General features: G+C 40.7%; 1 protein-coding gene across 13 annotated transcripts in view; it reads right to left on the reverse strand.

The window, feature by feature from the left end:
* The window catches only part of RBM47 (RNA binding motif protein 47), a 149,633-nt gene extending 130,979 nt beyond the window's left edge, over nt 1-18,654 (reverse strand). For 5 of the 13 annotated variants that reach the window (XM_074324587.1, XM_074324589.1, XM_074324591.1 and 2 more), the window contains exons 1-2: nt 18,516-18,654; nt 18,198-18,349 (exon numbers count right to left, since the gene is read on the reverse strand). The gene's annotated coding sequence lies outside the window, so the exon portion shown is untranslated. Of the gene's footprint in view, nt 1-17,110; nt 17,714-17,832; nt 18,062-18,197; nt 18,427-18,515 lie in introns of those variants that run through there. The other 8 variants (XM_074324590.1, XM_074324588.1, XM_019751963.2 and 5 more) reach the window with 6 other exon arrangements.
* Between the last annotated feature and the right edge of the window lie 2,518 nt (nt 18,655-21,172).

Below are 21,172 nucleotides of genomic sequence, written 5' to 3' on the forward strand. Positions count from 1 at the left end.
AGGAACAGTTTTTTATAGGAGAATGACACGGTCAGGTGTGTCTTTTACAAAAACAACTGCTGAATGGAGGATACCTGGTTTTTGCCCTCATCTGTCACTCTCTCCTGCACCACCCCTACCTTGCCCTTTAACCCCTGACTGGGTTTGCCTTGCCCCATGACCCTTTGCAGCAGAGCTGGGTTTTGAGGGATGAACTTCAGAGCCAGACTGCCTCGAATTGGACCCCAGGTTTTCACTTGCTGGTTGGTAACCTGGGCAAATTGTTTTGCCTCTTTGTGCCTTGTATGTCACTTCGTAGAGTTGTAATAAGGACTCAGAAAGTTGGTATTTGTAAAGGGCTAGAAATGTGCCTGGCATTCATGAAGTACTGTGCTACATATCATATGTGCTCATTAAAATGATAGGTTTTATGTGCACTAAAATGCACCCTTCCTTCCATGCCTTGCAGAAAACTTTCTATTCAAAATCCAGCCGAAATAAAATGTCCATCAACTCAAGAATGGATAAACTTAACTATTACTTTGTTTTGTGCACCTGAAACTAAAACAAAACAAAACAAAACAAAAAACAATGGCTAAACAAATGTGGTATATATCCATCCAATGGAATATTATTCAGCCATAAAAAGGAATGAAGTGCTGATACATAATACAACATGGATGAACCTTGAAAACACGTACGCTAAGTCAAAGAAGCCAGACACAAAAGATCACACACCGTATCATTCTGTTTATATGAAATATCCAGAAGAGGCAAACCCATAGAGACAGAAAGTAGATTGGTGGTTGCCTGGGGGCGGAGGAGAGGGAACTAGGGATGAATGTTTAACAGGCACGGGGTTCTTTTTGGAGTAATGAAAACGTTCTGGAATTAGATAGTGGTGACGGTTGCACAACATTGTGAATATACTAAAAGCTACTGAACTTTAAATGATGAAATTTATAAGTATGTAAATTATATCTCCCACCCCCCCAAAAAAAATCCAGCTAAAAGATCTCTCTCCCCTGACTGCCCCTCCCTTGAGCTCTCTGTTCAGATCGCTTGCCTTGTTCTGTTACAGGAAGTGTGCACCGGAGTGTGAGCAGCGTGAGGGCAGGAAGAGTGTCCTGTTCGTCTACAGCTCCCCAGAATTTAGCAGAATGACCAGTATCCAATCGTTGCTCCAGTAAATGCTTGTCGATATAATTAGCAGAACATTCTCATTTGAGGGAAAAGCAGACTTACAGAGTAATTTATTTCAAGTGTGAAGGCTCTAAAGTACCAACCCAGTAGCAAAAGATCTCATATGCCCCGCACAGGGGCCCAGCCTCTGTTGAGTATTAAGATTGTGTACAAAACAGCATAAAAAGCCCTTTCTTTTGCCACTGAGATTGAAACAAGCTTAGACTTGGATTTCTCTCTCTCTCCTGTCAGCTAGGCTTATTTGTGCTGGGCAAACATGCAAATCCTGAATTTAGAGATTGTTGGAGCAATAACCACCTCTGCTCTGATAATCCCTGTCCTGCCAAAGCCATTGTTAGGATAGCAGGTACAACACTAAGATCCTGGTATGGAAGACACACTCCGAATGAGCACCTATTATGAGGTAAATACAAACAGCAGACATCCCACCAAACGGCACCAGGGAAGGAAGCTGAGTGTCTTACGTGCACATTCCTTCGAGTCAGTCTCCTAAGCCTGCTGTCATCGCTGATTTGGAAAACAAGATGACACAAAACACGTGAGCTATCTGTGACATTTGGATACATTTCCATACGTCTTCTTTTCATATCCGCCTTTGCTGGGAAGCAGACGTGACTCAGAAAGAGTCCAGAACTTGCGTGGAGAACACCCGAGTTCCACGTGGACTAAGCAGTTTCCTCACAGAGCCTCAGTGTCTGCCTGTGACGGGGGGACTCTCTGACTATCACAGGGAGAGTGCGAGAATTGAGTGAGAGAAAGTGAGGGGCAGTAGTATGCACAACTGCGTGAAAAAAGGCAAACACATCACAAAAGAGCTTAAAGGAAAGGTACAAAAAAGGTAATGCAGTTCTTTAAGAAGTAGGAACCTAGGTGATTTTTCCTTCTTTTTTAGTTTCCATTTTTTCCTAGACTTTTCATACTTTGCCCATGAGATAAAAGTCCTTGTGATCTAGTTTCTTCCCGCCTCTTCAGCCTCATCTCTCTCTGGGCTCAGGGATTCCCTGCTAAATGGCAACTACTTTTTTTCGTATCTCTGAGTCTCTTCCAGGCTCATTCAAGAATCACCTCTAACTCTGGAGCCAAGTTGCCTGGGTTCAAACCCTGACTCTCCCCTTACTAGCTATGTCACCTTAGGGAAATTATTTAACCTCTCTGTACCTCAGTCTTCGGGTCTGTAAAATGGGGATAATAATTGCATGTATCTCATAGTGGTTTTATGCAGATTAAATGAGTTAATCTTTGTAAAGTGCTTAGCATAGGACCAGGCACTTAACACATGCTATGTAAATGTTGATTAAGTACATTAAAGGGTCTCATCTTTATGAGGCATTCCGTAAATATCTCCCTCTTCTGCTGCTACGCTTCCTCGGGTTAAATTGATACTACTGATTCCTAATAACATCTAGAATATTTCATGGCACTCATTTTTAATGTGTCAATCTGCCTGTACCAGACCATAAGCTCCTTTAAAACAGATCTTTTCTTATTTCTAGAAGGTAAATGTAGGCACAATATAAATTGTTTTCAGTGAATCCGGGGAGGAATAAATAAATATTTCCATTATAGAAAGCACAAGAGAGCATTTTTCTTTCTTTTTTTGCTTACATGTCTCACCTTGTCTGTGAGGGCCATAAGAACCCAGAGTACTTATTATCCATTTTGTACCTCCAGTGCCTAATACAGAACCCGTGTCCACTCAATGAATAAATGGCTAGAGTTATTAGTACCAAAAAGGCCAACAAAACACATGGAATCTTCAAGAAGAGTGCTTGGAAGCAAACTTCAAAACATTATTCAAGACTTGGGTAAACCACTTGGGTAAACCATAGAGCACCTCAGATCAATTGGGACAATTTGTCCATCACGTCAAAGATGTTATGGATGAGCTATCCATACCCTATATCATGAGGAGTAACTAAAAGCATCAAGCATCGGAGGCTGGACTTTCACACATCTGAAGTATGCCTCTTCAGATCAGCAAGACGAAGGCTGAGATGCAACAGGACTCAAATGTCAAAAGCATGAAGGGGCAAGAGAGCCAGGATGCAGTCAAATTAGCTTCCTCTAAAAGCCTGGAAGCTAGCTTCAGAGGAAAGAAAAGTAAGCACTTCTTTAACAAGAGGCGGAACCAGTTGTTCTTGAAGGTAGACAGGAGACAAATGGAGACAGGTTCCCCAGAATTTGAATGAATTCACAGATCATGGACCCAAAATGCGTGGGTGAGGAGAGGTAATGGTATCTAGAGTCCATACCTAACTGACATTCCAGGAGCATAACTAGAAATTTCACAAATTACCCTGTCCAAAATACAGCTGTTCCCCCCTTAGCCACAGTTTCACTTTCTGTGGTTTCAGTTACCCATAGTCAATCGCAGTCCAAAACGATTAAATGGAAAATCCAGAAAAAAACAACTAATAAGTTTTAAATTACGTGCTGTTCTAAGTAATGAAATCTCACTTGGTCCACTCTGTCCTGCCCGGGACTCCCACCCTGAACATGAATCATCCCTTTGTCGCAGGTACTGATGCTGTTTGCACGCACTGCCCACCTGTTAGTCACTTAGTAGCATCTGGGTTATCAGATTGAATGTTGTGGTGTCACAGTGCTTTTGTTCAAATAACCCTTATTTTACTTAATAACAGCCCCAAAGCACAAGAGTAGTGATGCTGGCAATTCAGATGTACCAAAGACAGCCATCAAGTGCTTCTTTTAAGTGAAAGGTGAGTATGTACAGGAAAAAACACTAGATACAGGGTTCAGCACCATCCACGGCATCAAGCATCCACGGTGGGTCTTGGAATGTACCCCCCAAGGATAAAGTGGAGACTACTGTGGAGCCTGCTACTATCCCATGAAGCCTACGGGAAGCAGAAATAAATGTCCTGACAGGGCATTTGTAGAGCTTTTATGACCTTAAATGACCTGAGCTGGCATAACACGAAAGGTTTTCTTTCGTTGTAATTGATTTCTTAAAGGAAACTAGGTAAACTCAGCTTCCCTCAGCCAGGGACAACTGCAAACTTAAAAGCATTTATCTTTCTTCCCCAAATCTACAGGACATCAAATATTGACCAAAATGTTTATTCAGAAGAAAATGTCAGCCTAGTACATGGAGTTCATTTCTAGGCATCCTTTAATGTTTGTTGTCTTCCCAAAGCTGTTGACAATGTGTAGATATACCAGCATATATTCATTTACTATAGCTCTGCTCTCTCCGTGGAGTTTAAAGCACGGTATAAAGATTTTTTTCATTTTACATGAATTTAAGATACACACTTGATAAAGCATAGGGCAACTTCATTCTAATTTAAACTGAAGCCATCTCTAGGTCTGAAAAGATTTTACCAACAAACTTTCAGAAAGCCCAGCTCTGTTAGAAATTTATAAATACCAAGACACTTCTCAAAAAAAAAAAGAAGAAAAAAAAAGTAACAAACTCTGGGAGTATTTTAGTGACATCAGTAGAACCTAAGAAGAAACGAGTGAAGTGACTGATGTGAAGCGCTGAATCCATGACACAGGGAAAAATACACTATTAACTGAGGACTTTTCTAGCAGGGCTGTTGGTGAACACTCGCAACCTAAGAATAGAGATCAATTCAACTTTGTCACTGACTTTCTTCCCCAAATTCCTTCTCAGTCTCTGAATCTTCAGAAAGAAATGCGTGTTAAAAACTAAAGAAGGGAATACTATTTGTTCAAGATTTGTAGGGCTGCAGTGGATGAGAGAAGCAAAGACTCACCTAGAACGGGGTTTCCCAACCTCAGCACTATTGATTGACATGTTGGGCCAGATAATTCTTTGTCGTGAGGGGCTGTCCTGTGCACTGCGGGATGTTTAGCAGCATCCTTGGCCTCTGCTCATGGATGCCAGTACCACACCACCCCTCCCAGAGTGTGACAACCAATAATGTCTCCAGACATTGCCAAATGTCCCCTGGAAGACAATCTCCCCCAGTGGAGAACCACGGGTCTAGAACCACTAGTTTAGAAGCAGCCCCATGTGCCAGCTCTATGGAGTTCCCATTTGAGACAGTGAATATAGCTGGCGTAGTGAGAACTTTGTAAGATTTGGACAAGTCATCTAATCTAGCAGTTTCCTTCCCGTGACTTCATGCCAGGATGACTGCCCTTCTAATCCCATCTCCTTCTCCTATCCCCCAATTTACTCCCACCACCCTGATCTTGCCTTTAGACATCTTATGAATAGCAACCTTTTATAAATTTGAACCATGAAAATAAAAAGACTTAGAATTAGAAAACTTTTGAGCTGTGCAAAACATGTCTAGCCCAAAACCTCCCTTCTCTTCGATCCAATCTTAAAGGCAAGGAAATTTCAAGCCACTGAGGCGAAGTGCCGTGTCTAAGGCCGATTGTCTCCTAAGCCAGCAGCAGATCTTGGTAAGAAGACTGGGTCCTGGTCCAGGGATTTCCCAGACCTCACTTGGGAAGCCTTACAACAGTCTGAAATCCTGACCACTATTTGCCCTGGGCAAGTTGCTTGACCTGTCCGTGCCTCGTTTCCATATATACTAACTGAGGATAATAGTAGAACCTACTTTGTAAGGGTGGTTTTATTGATTAAATAAGGTCATGCCTGGTGTACAGTAAGCATTCGACACAACACAATTATTATTAGTCGTTACTATTTTCTGTTTTTAACTTTCAGTTTCAAACATTTAATTACAGATAGCAAGTTACAATTCAGCAAGTACTCAGACACAAACCTCCCCTCACCTTTCTCTGTGTGATTGTTGCAGGTACACATTGTAACAGCTCCTCACCAAAGTATCTTTCTTATTAAAAACATAATTTGAATACATGTGAAACCTTCAGGCGCTATGTATCTTTTAGGAAACTGACCCATCTTATGCAAAACCCAGAACTACACCACTTGGCTCAATTAAACAATAATACATTTGATCACACCTCAAAGTCTCCATTGGCATTGATATACCAGAAAGAAAAACTGCAGCCATTGACAGTTTCTATAACCATAATTGCAAAACATTATCCATCAATACCTCTTCTATGTCTACCTATCCCAAATGGCTTATGACTTTTTAAACATATGTTTAGGGGACTGAAGTTTTCTATTGCTTCAGACCAAAATATAGCATTTTATTCCAATAAATTTGGAAATACATGCTCAATCTTTTTTTTTTTTTTTTTTAAGAATAACCACTGGCGGGGGAGGAGGGCTTGCAGTGGTGGTACTAAAAATGAGCAGATAAAGCTTCCCCTCTTCTAAGCTCCAAAACCCAGGAGACTTATTGGCCACCATAGTCCCAGTACTTGCTCTTAAAGCTCAAAAAATGAGTTTGATAGAGATACAAATCAGCCTTTCACAATGCAGCTTACAATGCGTCCTACTGACTTCCAGTTTCCACTCACAAATCAGAAGTGCAGCAGACCCTCTGTAAAGCTGTGTCAGGAAAAGACAAGGAATATATATTTGCATGTTCCACATGGATCCATTTTTACTGTCGATATTTACATCACGAATCTGCGTGCCTCTGAGTGTTTGTACCTCACAAGGAAATCCACCGTGTTTCATCCTGTAATGTTTCCTTTTTATCTTTTGTAATGTGGGATGAATTTTTGTTCACGCAAGATTTACACTTAGTTTTTAATATTAAATATGTTGTTTAATATATATTAAATATTCTACATTAAATATATTAAATATAATATTTAATTATAAACCTATTTTATAATTAAATATATTTATATTAGTACATAAATTAATGTGTTAAACATGTAATGCAAATATCAAATATATATTTAATGTGTCAATATTACATATAGGATTAACGTGCATTTGAAGATAGTCGGTGGTTGAAACTATACTTAAGATGTTTTTAACGTTTGATCCCCTAACCCATCCCCATCAGTTTCCTACACACAGAAGATGCTCAATTGGTCTTAGAATATTATTTTGTCATTTGTGATCTATAAAGGTCACACACCTTATCTATATGTGCACTTCTGGACAAAGCGAGAAAGAGAGAAATACTGAAATACAAAATAGTTGCCTAGAAGAGGTGCCTCCTGCTCTTGTCAGAGGTGCCGCATACAAAAGGGAAAGTTCCAGCATCTCTTTGGGATGTTTAACAGGCCCCTCATAAACACATCCAAAACGCAGCTCCTGATGTGCTCTGCCCTCCTCAAACCTGTTCTTCAGTCTCCCCCTTCGTACCCAGTGACTCAAAGCCAGAATCCTCATCCCTCTCCCTCACCCCTACATCCAGGCTATCACCAAATCTTGCTACTTCTGCCAGCCACTGGTGAAACCTCTGCCAGGGCTGAACTGAGGCTGTAAAAAAGGCTGCTGGATGCACAGAAGAAATTGCACCCAGTTGAAAAACTCCTCTCCACCTCCATCACCATCCTCAAAAAGGAACCAGAATTTTCACGCCTTGTCTGCTGCAACTGCCTCCCTCCAACCCAGTGTTCACCCAGTAGTCAGTTATCTTTTCACAAGTAAATCCTCTTTCATGATTTTCCATTGAACTCGGAATAAAAACAGGCAAATTCTTTTCCATGGTCTTGAAAGGCCTACATAGTCTGGGTCTCAGTAACTCCACACCCCTACCTCATGCTTCTCTGCTCCCCACTCTACAAATACCTGCCTTCTTTATGCCTCTCAATACATCAAACGTTTTCCAGCCTTAGGACCTTCATAAATGCTACTCCGTCTGGCAAGGACCTTCCTATCCATCATGTGGCTTCAGTATCACCCTCCAGAGGAGCGTTCTTGGACCACTTCAGTTAAGAGAGTCCCACCTACTATTGTACTCTACTATTACCTACTAGTACCTACTATTAAATACTCTAGTACCAACAGGTACTAGAGTACTTAATCCCATCTCCACCCCCAAAGAAAGCCTCATGAGAGCAGAGAGCTTTCATTCTCCACCGCACATCTAGTACCGAGTGTTTGGCACATAGCAACTGCTCAATAAGTAACAGTCGAGTCTATCTACATAAGGAAAGTAGGTCCTTTCAATGTCTGGTTTAATTCATATTCACCTTTTTTTTTTCAAGTTCACCTATTCACTTGTTCTATATTTTGACAAATTTTTCTAACTCGTAAGTCATTATTACCAGCTCCTTCTACACAGAATATTGTTAAAGACAGATCTAATAAAATATTTACATGCTTTTCATTTTGAATGTCCCATTCAGTACACATGGTAATGAAATGATTTGCAGAAAGTACTATAAATATTGGCTGTTTATTAGGTATATTTAGTTTTTTAAATTTCTCAATAAATTGTTCAGTTACTATGAATTGTAATGACAGCTTCCAATTCAACTTAGAAGTGAAAAAAATCCAATAATTCTAAATCAGCCACAAGCCATGATCAACAATAATCAGAAATAACTATAATGAGGCTCTTCTTGTACCTTCGGCAGAATTTATATACTATTATCTTTTTTTCTTGGACTTCCTGGAGTATATACTCACCTTTAAGACTAGTTCTAGGGTCCCCAAGCCTGGTACTCACAGGATTCTACCAGTCATTGGGGAAGCTCTTTCCAGTGCCGAGTTATGAATCTAAATAAGGCAGGTGGATACACAGAAGGAGCTGTACCTCCAAAGATCAAGAAATGCAATTGTGCCAAACCAAGATAATTGTGCAAAGGGAGAGGACCAGGCTGGCGGGGCTAGCAAACAAGTTTTGACAGATCAGAGTTGTTTTACCACCTAGGAAAAGGCAAGACCAAGGTTTTATACAAAGGTCTGGGGAAATAGTAAAGATTCAAACAATGACACTAGCACTCTTGTTTCATGCCAGGTCAGGGCAAGATATCTGAATTATGTAGATGGAGTCCTGTAGCAGCAGTTAGCATTTGGCAAAATCTCAAAAGTCAAATGAGATAGTTAAAAAAAACTTGTCTTGACAATTAACACTCAGAACAATCATTAATTATAATTAAATAACAATAGAAAAAGTGATAAACAATATAGTAACATGAGTTTATCACGTGTAATTATCTGCAGGGCATGCAATTCACAAGACTGGTTCAAAACAGAGGGCTGTAAGCATTAGATGGAAATCGCAAAAAGATTGACAAAGACCAGACTTTGATTTAGAAACAGAGAAGTGCTTAAATGATTGCACCATTCCCACACTCAGACCTGCCTTGCTCGTTACTTACTCATCGTCCTCCATCCACAGCTCACAGTGGCACAGAAAATAATGAAACCAGAGAAACCAGAGAAAACATGGCAGCTTAATAGAGAGGTCCAGCAGAAAATCCATGCTTATTTCGAAAGATGTGTTCATGGTGGTGTTTTGAGTAGAATACACAAGTTATACTACACTTTCAGTTATACTTGTACTATGTAAAAAGCCTGTGTGTTTTATTCATTTATTCTACAAATATTTATTGAGTGCCTACTCTGACAGACTCTGTGCTAAGGTGCTTGGAACACATCAATAAATGAAGCAGACATTCAAGTAGGGAAGAGACAGTGAGCCATACAATTAGAGAGCATGCTAAAAAGTAATAAGTATATTTAAAAAATAGAGCAGGGGAGAGAGAGAGAGTGTGCCAGCAGGAAGGAGGAATTACTATTTAGATGGGAGGAGGAGAGCAAAGACCTGAAGGAAGTGAAAGAGTGAGCCATACAGATATTTGGAGAAGCTGGTTCAGGGAGAGGGAGCAGCCAGTGCAAAGGCCCTGAGGCATGAAACTGGCTAAAGGAGTGGTGGTAGGAGTTCAGATTAAAGAGGTAATGGGACTAGAAGTATAGCGCCTCATTGGCTTTTGAGTGAGATGGAAAGTTTCAGCAGAGGACTGACATTATCTGACTTCTGTTTTGAAAGAGTTGCTCTAGATTCTTTGTCAAGAACAGAGTGTGTAGTGTGAGGGCAAAGGTGGAAGCAGGGAGAACAGATAAGCAGATTCTGCAGTTTCACTGACTGGTTCATCCACAAGCTCTAGCCAATGGGGAAAGGTCAAGACCCTTAACACATTACTAGGCTATGTGACAACATGGGTGTTACCATTTTCATTTCAGGGTCTGTGTGCCTCCTACGGTTCTCACTGCGGGAGTGACGCCTAGGTTCCACACTGGGAAGGGTGCTGGGAGAATATTCCAAGATCCCTGCCTTCCCAGGCTTGGTCTCAGCTGCTCAATTGTCTATGAACATGGAGCAACTGCAGATGAAAGGCACAAATGCCACTCTGTACCACCTGAGCTGGTAGTTTCTGTTTACTCATTGGCAAATTTACGTCTATCTTGAAGTGGATCCTGGAACCCACAAGGTAGGGCAAAGAGCAAAGAAGACGGTTCCTGAGCCAAACTATTGTTTGCACCATGTGGGAGTCCCTTTGCTCTGCAAATAGGATTTCACTAGAGGCAATTCTCTCCATACCTCTTCACCACCTGTCCTTCCTCACCTCTCTTCCTTGGCCCAGAGTGCACCACCGGCCCACCAAGTCAATTACACCCCTGTGGCTCACAGAGCTGTATATTTACTTGATACTGTTCTTTTCCTCTTGGATTTTATTGTTGTTCATTTTCTCTAATTTTGAGAATTTGTACTTTTTTTCTATTTAATTTAAGGAATTAAATTACGGTATTTTCTAAAATTAAATTAAGAAATTAAATTGAGGGATTTTCTAAATTCCTTCTGATTTTGAGGAAATGTATTTTCCCCCCTTCTCATAGTTGCCTAGTGACAAATCTGAGCCTTTTCACGGATGGTAAAGATCAGAAAAGAGGTACAAATGTTTGAACAATGTGATGGGCAGCCAAGTACCGACCGTAATAGATCGGCCCTCGCCACCCCGGGCCTCCCCCACCCTGCTGTGCTTTCAGAGGCTTGGCTGTGTAGAGGGTTTTTGTTCTGATTCGTTCCTGCCTGAGTTCACACAGTTGCACTGGATTTCCTCTATCCAACAATTTTTTGTAAAATACTTCTGGAAAAAATAAAGTCATTCAAATAACTATGATGTATAATACATACCCACAGAATGCAAAACTGCCATTACATGTGTATACTGGTAATGTACTTGGGCAAGAAATTCTTATATTATTTACTGAACACTCAACAATAATCTAGGGACATAGACAGATGCAAACATTATTCGACACAAATCCTGCCTCTAAGGAACTTCATTTCTGTCTGGTAGGGAAAACAGTATATATACTTAAGTAAAAAGTGATATAAAATGTCATGAGAAGTACACAGATAAGGCTCTGTGGCAGTTCTGAGAAAGTCTCATATATTATCATCATGACCAGTTACGTAATAAAAGTCATAACCAATGAAAGTCATTAATAAGTTGGATGTATTCAATTCTTAATTGTAGTCCATGTACTAAATGCTTAAGGTGCATGTATTAAATTCTTTCACATAGAAAATTTATACTTTGCATCAGCCATCTCCAGAATCTATGCTCCATTTTCAGCCACACACTTAGCAGGTCTTTCATGCAACAGATATGTATAATAGCATCATTCCTTTTGTTTCTAATCAACATTTCATAGTTTACCGAGAAAAAAAATGCACCTTGGTGATTCTAAGTAACATCTTCTCTATACTACTAAGATACAACAACCAAAGGAAACTTAGCAAAATAGTGCCTGCCCACAATGGTAACGGCCGTTTAGTCAAAGCCAAGATGTTAGGAAGAGAATCCTGCATTGTAACCAGCAGAAGAGGTCACAAAAGAAAACTCTTGTATCGCGTAGTGATGAGATAAGAACTCAAACACAGAAATGCATTCAAACATGAATTACATATGCATATCATACTGCCTACATGCCAGGCACTGTTCTAACCTCTGTTCCTATACTCGATTAATTTATACTAATCCAATATCATATGCCCACTGTATTTTAATAAAATGCTTTTTCCAAAGATTCATCAATTTAATCCTTGCAACATCCCTTGGAGGTGGGCATTTTATGGTTGAGAAAACTGAGTCACAGACAGATTAGGTAACCTGCCTAAAGTCCCACAGTTCATAAGGGGCAGAGCCAGGATTTGAACGAAGGCCGTCTCTCTTCTTAGCCACTCTGCCACGGAGTTTAAATTTAGTTCCAACAGTCATCCCTTTCTCCCAACTTATCATTTTCACTCTGGCTAACTCCCTTTTCTTTTTCTCCATGTGTGACCAAGTTTTGCTGATTACTCTGAGAACAAACCAGCCCACCAAGCTGAGCTTTCCTCTGCACCAATATGCAGCAGCTCTAGTCTTCTACAATCTCACTAAACTCCAAGGTAAGTCTGCAGCCACCACATTCTTCCCTGGGCAAGTCTAAAATAGTAAGATCACCAGCATGGAGAAACAAAGCACAGATATTAGCTGGGAGAGTATTAAAAAAAAAATAAAACAACAAATACATGAGGCCATTGAATTTTCTGTTAATAATAAGCTGCAGTGCCCCATTGAGTTTTCTGTGTCACCAAATCCTCCCCGTTGTAGTTACACAAAGGCAACTTTGTGTTGAGAAAGCTGCTGAGAAGATGGGCCTAATCTTGGCAAGGGCTTGGTGTACCAAGAACCATGTTGTTATTTTTAAAAATAAATGACAACAAACAAAAAGAAATACTACTTAAGCCGTCTTTTCAAAAGTCACAGTGCTATTACCATCACCAACATGGATCCCTACTCTTACAAACAGGAATATTTCACCTGAGCTCGAAAGACCTAAATATACATTTTCCAGAATGGCAATCAAATTGATCTAAGAGAAAGAACACCTGGGAAAAAAAATCTTATTAATTAAACACTTCTTTATTCCTTTTGGCATAATGTGAAATGCTTTACAAAAATGACCAAGCCAGGTCTCAGCACTCTGAAAGCTAAATGCTTTTTATTATTTTTACAGGTTGGCATTTCCTTGGTCAGGTAGAGGCACCCTGTTCCTGTTTCAGCTGCACAATGGCCCACATTCATTGTACACCCACCCTCTGCCCACTGGTACCTATAGTTAACTCTTGCTCGCCCATGTGTGGGTTATCCATGGCTTCTGGGACCAGTTTGTCTTTCTCCTTAGCTTGTGGAAACTTCAGTATGAGCAGCATTGACTACTATCCAAAGGAAAGCACAATCAGGAGGCTAAAACTGTCAGCAACTCCCCTTTCACTCAACATACACCCACCACCGGGCACCTATTGTGGTCTTTGCACTGGGCCGCCATGTTCCTAAGAACCACAAATACACAATATCCCCAAAGACAAATATCATGATTTGAAGAGACCAGAGATTGTTTTCTTGATTAGTGTGAATAGCTGTAATTTATAAATCAGGTACATATTTTGCACTACCAGGAATCTGCTAAGACCAAAGGATTGACAATTTTTCAAAGTCACAAAGCGTTTTCAGAGTTACACTAACACTCTGTCCTCTCCCGATGTCATCTCTCTTAAACGGCCTTCGGAAAGGTAGGGATTGTACTGTTGATTTCTAAAACGATAACCCTTCTTAGAACCTGATACGAGAAGAAAAAAACAAACAAACCCTGATATGGTCTACCAAAAGGGCAACCATAAGCTATAGTCAATCATTTCTATTATAGCATCCGTTTACTTATACTTTGTATTTTTCAAACACATAAATTGCATACGTCTAAACACACTCACAAAACATTTTTGAAGGAACTAAGTTCCTGTGATGATGAAAACTGAAAATCCACAACAACAAAAAATGCTCTCCTCAGCTACATAAGTTACAGCAACTGAACTGTGACTTTTTTCCCCAGGTGTCCTTAAATCGCTGCAGAAAGTAGAGGAAAGGCAGAGTGGGAGTGGGAGTGTGATTGAGTCTTTTGTAATCAGTTTACTTTTAGTTGTACCAAGAGATGGTTATCTTGAACTCATTTAAATTAGCCATCTATTGCAGTGTACTAGGAGCATTTGAATTACAAAAGGGGGGGATGAGCCTCAAATCCCTACAGTTGCCAGTTCACCTGCAATAGTTTGAGGGCACTGATAATCTCCATGTGAGCTTTCTGGTAAATTCCACATTACTAACAATGTTTGGAACTCACCTTTTTCTTGACCATTTATTCCTCCAGACACTCTCTTTCTTTCTACTTTCACTGGAAAATTCCTCCCTCATCCCTTTTTCAAAGCATAATATAAGAGTTTCTGAAAAGAGGGGGTACACTGACTTCAAAGGGAAGATATCTTTCCCTGTCTCTTTTTCCCCATATGGATACTGACAGACTAGAAGGGGAAGCAACTATGAGAGAAGTAGAAACAACCAGAAATCAAGCTCAGATGATCTCCGGAGTGTTTTACTGACAAGATGATTCACGACCACACACAAAAAGTGGCAGGGTGCCATTTCCCCCTAAATCCCTCCAGCATGAGATGTTTCCAACAACTTGAGGTGGCAACTGAACAATTACTTATTATCATTTCTACCAGTTCTCTAGAGATTCTAAAGGCCTCCTATCTTATGAACCAAGTCATCTGTATTGTCATTACGGAAAATCTTTTTCCAGTTGCTCTTTGAAGCAATTACTCTGAGCAGGTGGTTGTTTAGACTAACACACACCTCTTAACAATATTAAACCAGAAAATCAACATCATCATAAGACACAGAGACTGCTCCCAAGAGGAAAAGTTTATCTCTTCATCAGGCCAGCAGTTGAGACGTTCCAATATAACCTTTAACTTGGCATTATTCTGACAACCCGTTTTTAAACTGTATTACATCTTCATTGTAACTTCATAAATGTTTGGTGCATAAATTCTACAGTCATGAAAACTGTATTGTTTTTCTTAGTCATATGAATCCCAAACTCAAGCCCTCTTAGAGTAAGGTTTTTGTGGGTCTTTTTCCCTAGGATTATATATTCTCTGCGAAAACCTAATCACAGTTTCACCTGAACCTGGATCCATTTTTGAAGAGATCTCACTTCCCCGCACCAGCACCCCTGCATTCATTCCCCTGCCTGGTCCTGAAAACTCAGAAGGGACTTGAAATGTAGAGGTGGAAACCTGTCTGAAATAGTCAAATATGTTCTTATAGCAGTCAAAGCTCAATCACTGGAGACATGATTTACTTTTAATCTTCAGTCAAGAGTAGAATTTGGAAAGCAAACTCTTTTTGTAAGAGAATAACTTCATCTACTTTAACCTTCTAATCTTTGTTTAAACTACCCAGAACAGGTTCTGTTACTAGTAAACCAAAGACAACAGTCAAATCTGAATGTTCTTATCATGTGAGGGGGGATAAAATGTGAGTAGTCTTCAATGCTAGTTAGACCAAGTGTATATATATATGGCCAGAAGCACTGTTTCCTTGCTTTGTATCTTTATTTCAGCCTCAGTGTCACCAACTTGTTTCAAAATTTAGTCTAGAACAGCACACTGGGGAATCAAAAATAAATACACTGACTATTAAAACTAGAGACTGAAGTAAAATGATGCCAAATTTTCAATCCTACAAGCTTCTGAAAACTCAACAACAAAGAGGAAGATAAAAAAAATCTTCAAAATTTGATTCTTTTTCAGCATAGTATGTTCAAAAAAACTCTTGATCAGATGAATTTAAGTGTAGCCTAGACAGATAAAGAAGCACGGCAGAATTAGGCTGGCAGCTTTGTTTCTCTAGCTTATTTCTTCATTTAACAAATACTGAAAGTTAATAATGAAGCTAGGCTCTTGTGAAAGTTCTCATTCCTCATTCTCCCAGGGTGCAGTAATTAAGTCAAAGAGGCCAGCGGGATATGTATCAGAACAAGGTGAAGGGTAAGGTAGACAAGAGAGAATACAAAACCCCAAACTTCTTTTTTTCCCTCCTCCTGTGTCCCTTTCAGACTGGTTTGGTTTTGTTTCCCTCCAATATTTCTGATCATCAATCTGACAAAGAGTATTGTTTAAATTAATAGCCACATAATCTCCCAAAGTGTTATCTCATTGCCTTGGTTGGGTACGCGGGTTTGTCTACAGGTTGCGTTTTATGCCGCTGACAACCTTTCACCTTTTTTGAATCGGTACCTGCAGTTCTCAAGCACTCCTGGTCTAGCTGTAATTGTGCTTCCAACTGCAGCAACCTCTTCATGTCTGTGTTGTCACCTCTTTGCTTTCTCTCCCCTGAAAACTTCATGCGACTCAAGCATTAAACATTTTAAAGAATACCATTTCTCATGTACATTCCTGATAAAGAAAACTGAGTGAGTCATTAAAATGCCACTAGCAAAAAAAAAACGACTTGATTTTCCCTTCAAAGCAGTATGGCCTATAAGTAAGTAGCTTGAGGACACTATGTTTCTATCGCTTTGATAAGCCGAAAGAAAGAAGCCTTGGGACAATACCCAAGAGTAGATGAACTTTATCTAAGTAAAAAAGGAATCGGTTATTTGAAAAAAATTCCATTTCATTTATTGTGACTGATTTCTTAAATATCTGGTGACTGGTAATTTGTCAGCTGTCATAATCATCAGTCCTATACTTTTATGCAGATTGAATTTTTAACTTGAAACAAGTAAGTCTCCACTCACTGTTACATTTGGAGGTAAATTACTACAGGAAGACATCCCCCACCGTCCTTAACACTTCAATGAGATAGATGCCTGTCATGAATGTTTCCTCAATCTCACTTTAATAATCTGAGTATAAAAAGTCATCTACGTCTCTGGAGAGCCCAATTATGTGTTTTCAAGGGTGAAAAAAAAAAATCTGCTTTTTTTTTTTTATACAGAAAATGTTTTGATCACCACAGGAAACATGGTGGGGCCGACTGTGTATGATTTTCCGGCTTTTCCAGAAGCTGACACTTTAAAAATCTTTTTATAAACCATTTCTTACCCACTAAATATGCCAGTCTGAAGGAAGGTGGCAGAATGAAGCAGATGAGGGCTAAAGAAAGCAAAGGGAAAAAAAAATTGCAAAACAGGGACCCAAAAGTAAGATGAAGGGACAGTAGTTAGGATTGCGGAAAACCACCTTACCTTTGTAGTCGCCCACTTCAGAAATTAACACCATTCATTCACAGCCCGGCAGCAATTTACACGGCTAGCAAGTAACCTACAACATCTTCTCGGCCTCCCTCTTTTTAATGTAAAACCAAAATAAGGAGTGTCCAGCTACTCCCCACCGCGCTGCTTAAAGCAACAGGTCGTTTTAGGCTTAACTCCCAGGCTCTGGGAATTCCAGTTTGTCAGAATTTCTTAACCTTGGAAACCTGCAGAGAGAAACTCTCAACGAGGACAACTCCCCGAGCCTCTGCTTCTCACTGTCCCAAGCTGCACATTCCAACGTGGGAAGCAGGAGCGAGAACCAGAAGGCAGCTCTCTGGGGCTCAATTCCCGGAGGGAACCAGAACTTGAAAGTGCGGCGATCCCACTGGCAGAACGGCGCCGGGTCCGCACCCCGGGGAGACCGGCGGCCCGGGAGCCCTGCTACTCCGGCGCTGCGCACAGGGAGCGCTCAGCCACTGGTCTCCGAGCTCTTCCCTGTTCCCTCCTCCCTCCTCCGGCTGCCCTCCCCCGCCGAGGCCATTCGCCTCACAGTAGCAAGGTTGTCTCCCGTCTACTCCCTTCCCTAAACTCACCAAACCAGATTTTTACTCCCCAACTTCCCGTAAATCTGCACTGAAATTTTATCCTGCTCGCTGAGCCTCCGCTGGCTAAAGGCCAGTGCAACATTCCTGTTGTTTTAGGAGCCCAGATACCTTTGCTGAAGGTTAAAAAATAAATCTGCCTCGTTGGGACAGATTTGGAGACTTCGCCAGACAGATTTCTCTCCCAGCTCAAAAAGTCACATCCATTTCAGACATCCAGAGATGACCCCAGAAGTGGCACCTGCGCCACCTGAGGACATCTGTCCGAATCAGACGCCTGGTCCCTTTTCGGCTGTTCAGAGAAACCAAGCAGAACCATGTTTGAGGAATAAGGAACCTGCGGTTGAATCACGAGCCGATCAGCACCACCCCACCCCCGTCCTGCCCCCTAGTAAAGATGTCGTTTAACCAGGTAGGGTCAGAGCGAGCACCGCGGAGAGGCTGACGGAAGGGGGGACCTCCCAGAGTGTCCTTACCTGAAGCAGAGCAGCGCTCGGACGAACGCAGGAAGGAACGTCACGCGGACGAAGTCCTGACCTTTGCCGGGGCCTTCGCAGCAGGGCCTGGGGCCTGGGCACTGCTTGTTCAGAAGTGGCTCATTTTAATGCGCTCTGCCGTAAAGTTACAGCTAGTTGTAGAAAGGGAACAACAACAACAAAAAAACCCCACTACATTTAAAAACAGCAGCTAAGCCCTCCCTTAACCTTTCCTGATCTCTGCGGAGATGGTTCTAACCCCCTCCCCATCCTCATCCCAAAGAAGCCCGCAATCTGTGCCCCACCCCTTCGCGTTACCTGTTTACACAAGAGTTAAGGAGCTTCACGCATTTCAATAGAGCAGAGCGCTAAGCCTGTTTGTAGGCGCGTAATCGGCCAACAGGATCGAATTCTGTGACTAAACAAACTAGAAGAGGAAGCAGGCACCACCAGGAACCTAAAACGGAGTTGTGATTTCGGGTTGCAATGTCATTCAACTGAGAAAAAAAAAAACTACTGTTTCTCATTGGGCTATTTTAGTGAAGCACTAGTACAAAAAAATGTTTTTTGCTGGTTAAATGAGTTAATACATACAAAGAGCTTAGAACAGTGCCTGGCACAGGAGTTAGCTACTATTACTATTATTTATATTTGTACTGTGGCTTTTCTTCTGAAGAGGAGAGAGGGAGTGGTCAGAGTTAGAAGTGGGCTCTAGACTCCGGCAGTAGTAAGGCCATGAGCATGTGTTTTTTTTTAAACCTCTCCCAGCCTCAGTTTCTGGAAGATTCCAATGATGAGAATTTTGCTAACAGTTTACACTGTGGACAGTCTTGAATACAATGGTAAGAAAGTTCCTGTAAAGGAGCATCCAACTGATTTTCATCTCACTTAAAAATTGCAAAATTCACAAATTATGTGGAAATAACTTGGCCTGTACATTCCATGAAGCTCACTAATACAAAGGAAACTCAGGACCCAGCAATCAACCCTAGATGTGTGCTTCATTTTAATTAGGATTTAAGCACTTGATTTTCTGTCTGTCCCTGGGATAGTTCCTTATCCTATTCAGTTAGAAGCCCATGCTACACAAATAATGGTCATTGACATTTGAAAAACAGTGTGAAATACGGGGAAATGATTTTTAAACTCCTCATGAATATTGAAAAGTGATTATTGATAGTTAAAATGTGATCAGTGCTGACAGGACACCCTTTTTCCTCCAATTAGCTTCACTTTTAAAGAAGAAATTCCTTTACATCAATGAGGTCCTTTGTAGTTTACCAAGCACTTTCACCCACCTCATCTTATCTGACCTTACAAATCAATTCTAAGCACTACTTTACACCCATTTTGCAGGTTAAGACACTGAGGTCAATTAGTTCAAGGTTTCATTTCATGATGAGGCTAGGACTAGTTTGCAGTTCTAGTTAAATCTAAAAGCTGCATTTGCCACCCTTAGGGAAAATGATTCCTTAAAACTAGCCAAGAATTCTGAAATATTTTAGATCCCTTTGATTTTTTTTATCTTCCCAATGGCAAGATTTAATTCAGATCAAATAAACATTTTCTGAGTTTTAGATTCATTCCTTGTCAATACTAACCAGAGTGAACTATCAACAACAGGCAGGCAGAATACTCCAAGGTCCTCTCACCATATCTAAGGATTGACAGTACCAGGCATCAACAAGGACTCCACAATTTTAAGACAACTTACAAAAACTCCAGTTCTACATGAGCCTTTCTCTTCTTTTCCAGAAGTATCTGGATTGTGGCCTTACAGGCCTCTCACTGTCAGGGACAGTCTCTGAGTTAAAGAATTCAAGAGGGGACATTCTTAGGCTCACAGATTTTTCTACCTCTGAACAGGTTTTTCCATAGGAAGCACTGGGGAATAATGACCAAGAATAATAAAATAAGTTTGAAAAGTGTAAAGGTTAGTAACTCCAGGTGAACTGGAGCTGGAGTCAAGAAAAGATGGCCCTTGAGGAGGCCTAGCTCCTTGGAAACAAGTCCTTATGGCCGTTCTGAGTTGGTTACTTTCTCTCAAATGTTGCCTGTAACTTCTGCTGCTTCTTTCTCAGTTTTGCTCACTGCCACTTATTAAATAAATGGGTATAGTTTTTGTTGCAAACTGCTACCCACTGCCCTCCCCAGGAACATGGCATAAACGAAACAGATTTTTTTTTTTTTTTTTTTTTAAGTGGAAGGCTATGGCAAAAGTAATGTGAGCTTTCATTATTTCTTTTTTCTGGTTTATTATTAGTAGTAGGAGTAGTAGTATCGGGCAAACCCTATGCTCGTGGGGCATTTCAGGTGTGCAATCCCTTCCTTTTGCTTTCTGCTTCCTTCTTCCCCTTCTCCCAAGAGGCAATGTGCTAGAATAAATACAAACAGCATGGAGAGCGGCTTCTCACAGATTTGAGTTTGAATCTCAACTTTACGTCTTATCTATGGGAAGCTGGGCAAGTTGCTTACCTGCTCTTAGCTTCAGTTTCTTCATCTACAAAACAATAACAATGAACTCTCTGGATTTCTATAAGAGTTAAATGAGAGGTGAAATCTTAGCACAATTCCTAACACAGAGAAGGTACTCAAATAATAGCATTTCCTTTTGTACCGGGGAAAACACCTACTCCATGGTTCACAAAGAATTGTCTTTCCCATATATAAATCTTAGATCAAATAACACTATTCTAAGACACCCTTATCAACAGAAGTAACCCTCAGACCGTTGTAAAGACCCAAAGTATACTAATAATAACCAATCATCTACATAGCATCTTCAGTGAGATTTATTACCTTTGATCATCACATGTGGGTGAGGTAAATATGGGTAAAGCACAAATCATATGCGTTGCCCTGTGGCTCAGAATAGGATTGCTAGTAGGAAGCAGAGTCAGGTTTTGTACTGCTTGTTACTATGCCCTGCTACTAGAACTGTGATTACTATACCCCGTGAAGGTACAGAATCCAGG

The sequence above is a fragment of the Rhinolophus sinicus genome, linkage group LG02 (assembly GCF_036562045.2).
Source record: "Rhinolophus sinicus isolate RSC01 linkage group LG02, ASM3656204v1, whole genome shotgun sequence".
In the NCBI taxonomy this organism is placed as follows: domain Eukaryota; kingdom Metazoa; phylum Chordata; class Mammalia; order Chiroptera; family Rhinolophidae; genus Rhinolophus; species Rhinolophus sinicus.